We start from the raw sequence: 3,967 nt of genomic DNA, 5'->3' as shown, positions 1-3,967 counted from the left end.
ACAACTATAAAATATGGTTTAGGGAAGAACATTACCAAACCTAAAATATGCATATGGGGATTTACCGGAATTGTTGTTCGTTGTTTCCGGCCTCATTTAAACTTGCCTAGGTAGGTAGTTTTGTTGTGCTTCACCCCTTGTCATGTTAATAAACATTTAATATTGTTGGGTACATAAACGAGATCGAACTAAATAACTTGAATGTGGTGTTTCGTCAATATGCAACTCGTTGCATATAGAGCTCCACTTAATTTGTAGTATTGTTTGTGCATTTTGCCATGCCATGCCTCATTAAACCGGACATGCATCATACTTGATTGTGAATCATGCCATGATTATGTGATGGTTGATTACCATGTTGTTTGCTTCTTTCCGGTGTGCTTCTTCGGGTTGGTTCCGTTAACGTCGTGTTTGTGAGGATTCGTTCGACTTCATCCGTTTGTCTTCTTCATGGACTCGTTCTTCTTCCTGAGATACCGCCTCGATCACGGTCAGTGGAGCTCGCCATCGAGGCTAGGGCCCAGGATCTTCTGGCGGAGGCAAATAGGCAGGCTAAGCAGAGGGAGATGGAGCTGGACGAGAGGACGACTAGTCTGTTGGAGGCGTAGAGGAACCGGAACGACGCGTCTCACTGGGCCCTATACGAGCTCCTCGTGGTAAGTTTCTCGTGCATATTGCTATAGCGGACTAATACGACTGACTCGTAAAAACAAAATGTGCAGTCCGTGTGCGAGAAAAACGGTTAGACCCCTCCGCTGATGCCCCAGATTGCTATAGCGGACATGGTGAGTTTCATTTGAATGGTCATTAGTTACTAGTTTTCACATTTCAATTGCATCATGCTAACGAGACATTGCAAATGATCTTTGGTGCAGCATGCCTCCCGACAAGCATCGACCGATCCTTCTCCGTGTCGCACTGGCGCAACCCCGACCCCGACTGGTCCTTCTCCGTCTGGCACTGGCGCAAACCCGATCGGTCCTTCACCTCCGTGATGACAGTAAGTTTTCTCTAGTGTTTTGCTTACCAAATGCATAAAGACCTAGACTTAGCTTTATTTCCTCCAAAATGCTTACCATAATGACCTAGATTTAGCTAATCTTCCTCCAAAATGACATAATTAGCTTACTTAGCTCCAAAATGATCTATACTTAGCTTTGTTTCCTCCGAAATGACCTAAGTTAGCTCTAATATGCTAAGTTATCTCTAATATGCTTAGTTAGCTAGGTTTGCTCAAAAATGACATACACTTAGCTTACATATGTAAAACATGGCATAATTAGCTTACTTATGTTTGAAATGGCATAACAATCTTGATAACATCATATATGTCATATAGTTAGCTTATTTTCCTCGAAAATGACATAATAAGCCTAATTAGCTCCAAAATGATCAATTTTACCTAAGTTAGCTCCAAAATGACCTAAGTTAGCTCTAAAATGCTAAATTAGCTCTAATATACTTAATTACCTGGGTTAGCTCAATAAAGACCTATAATTAGCTTACTTATGTCAAAAATGGCATAAGATGCGTAGTTAACTCAAAAATGACCAAGTTTACATAGGTTACCTCCAATATGATCCATTTTACCTAGGTTAGCTACAAAATGACCTATTTACCTAGCTTAGCTCTAAAATGACCTACATACTTGGTACGTCTCCATCGTATCTACTTTTCCAAACACTTTTGACCTTATTTTGGACTCTAACTTGCATGATTTGAATGGAACTAACCCGGACTGACGCTGTTTTCAGCAGAATTGCCATGGTTTTATTTTTGTGCAGAAACAAAAGTTCTCGGAATGACCTGAAACTTCACGGAAAATATTTTTGGAATATATGAAAAATACCGGTGAAAGAATCAACGTCAGGGGGCGCACACCCTGTCCACGAGGGTGGGGGGCGCGCCCCCCTGCCTCGTGGGCCCCCTAATGCTCCACCGACCTCAACTCCAACTCTATATATTCACGATCGGGGATAAAAAACCCAGAGAGAAGGATTCATTGCGTTTTACGATATGGAGCCGCCGCCAAGCCCTAATCTCTCTCGGGATGGCTGATCTGGAGAGGGGAATCCGTCGCCATCATCATCATCAACCTTCCTCCATCATCAATTTCATGATGCTCACCGCCGTGCGCGAGTAATTCCATCGTAGGCTTGCTGGACGGTGATGGGTTGGATGAGATTATCATGTAATCGAGTTAGTTTTGTTAGGGTTTGATCCCTAGTATCCATTATGTTCTGAGATTGATGTTGCTATGACTTTGCTATGCTTAATGCTTGTCACTAGGGCTTGAGTGCCATGATTTCAGATCTGAACCTGTTATGTTTTCATGAATATATGTGAGTTCTTGATCCTATTTTGCAAGTCAATAGTCACCTACTATGTGTTATGATCCGGTAACCCCGAAGTGACAATAATCGGGACCACTCTCGGTGATGACCGTAGTTTGAGGAGTTCATGTATTCACTACGTGTTAATGCTTTGGTCCGGTACTCTATTAAAAGGAGGCCTTAATATCCCTTAGTTTCCAATAGGACCCCGCTGAGGGTAGGACAAAATATGTCATGCAAGTTTTTTTCTATAAGCACGTATGACTATATTCGGAATACATGCCTATATTATATTGATGAACTGGAGCTAGTTCTGTGTCACCCTATGTTATAAGTATTGCATGAGGAATCGCATCCGACATAATTATCCATCACTGATCCATTGCCTACGAGCTTTTCACATATTGATCTTTGCTTAGTTACTTTTCCGTTGCCACTGTTACAATCACTACAAAACCAATACTATTACTTTTGCCACCGTTACCGTTAATTCCATATTACTTTGCTACTAAATACTTTGCTGCAGATATTAAGTCTTTTAGGTGTGGTTGAATTGACAACTCAACTATTAATACTTGAGAATATTATTTGGCTCCCCTTGTGTCGAATCAATAAATTTGAGTTGAATACTCTATCCTCAAAAACTGTTGCGATCCCCTATACTTGTGGGTTATCAATACTTAGCATTTTTTACCTAGCATAGCTAAAAAATGGCATTTTTTCCTACCTTAGTTAGAAGAAGAAGATAAAGAAGAGGAGAGGAGACTAAGAAAGAGAAGATAAATTCTTCTTCTTCTTCTTTTCCTTCTTTTTCTTCTAGCTAGTCTTTTTCTTCTTCTAACTTTCATCTTTCCTAATTTGCATATTTGCTTTAGATGAGGAGCTTGCGTTCATGGAGTCTACTCTTCTCCTTGTGCTTCTTTTATGTTCTCCAAAACTTGTTGGTGGATATGTGTTGTTGCAAACTTGTTGTTGGATGCGCTGGATATGTGTTGGATATGTTGTTGGATATGTGTTGGTATGCTTGTGCCGGACCTGTTGCCGTCTGCTGGCTGACGGCAAAGGCCTTTGCTGTATGCCAGGCATGCCTTTGCCGTTGGCCATGGCAGACGGAAAATTGTCTGATTCCCGTAGTGTATGGCTTTCCAATCCTCGGGGTTACATCCTACAGTTAGCGTGTGCTCTGATAACATCTCTATAGCGACCCGAGCCAAAAATGGTCAAGTCTCCGTGTGTCTGTACCATACCAAGATCATGCTGGCACGCACAGTATATTGATGAAAATATCAAAGTTCAATCACACCTGATTTATTACATCGAATCTCATATCCTACGGTCAGCGTGTGCTCTGGTACCATCTCTGTAGCGACCCGAGCCAAAAATGGTCAAGTCTCCGTGTGTCTGTACCATACCAAGATCATGCTGGCACACACAGTATATTGATGAAAATATCAAAGTTCAATCACATCCGATTTATTACATCGAATCTCATATCAAGTCTTTATTACATTAGAATAAATACGACCGAAGGCCAACTCATGAGATAAACTACTACGGAAACATAGAAGGTAGCGAGTCCATTTGATTCCAAAGGGCAATCTTCGAGCATAGATCGTAGCCTCACTCCTGGTCGG

The 3,967-nt window shown here is 41.5% G+C and overlaps 1 long non-coding RNA gene across 1 annotated transcript; it reads left to right on the top strand.

Moving 5' to 3' along the window:
• The first annotated feature begins 246 nt into the window (after positions 1-246).
• LOC123058987 (uncharacterized) lies at positions 247-907 on the top strand. Its single transcript, XR_006427336.1, has 3 exons — positions 247-656; positions 723-785; positions 876-907. It is a non-coding gene; the product is annotated as an uncharacterized lncRNA (long non-coding RNA).
• The last annotated feature ends 3,060 nt before the right edge of the window (positions 908-3,967 follow it).

Source organism: Triticum aestivum, chromosome 3A, assembly GCF_018294505.1.
Source record: "Triticum aestivum cultivar Chinese Spring chromosome 3A, IWGSC CS RefSeq v2.1, whole genome shotgun sequence".
NCBI lineage: Eukaryota > Viridiplantae > Streptophyta > Magnoliopsida > Poales > Poaceae > Triticum > Triticum aestivum.
Note: the sequence above shows the minus strand (reverse complement) of the source record. Positions and strands in the feature narration are given on the sequence as shown.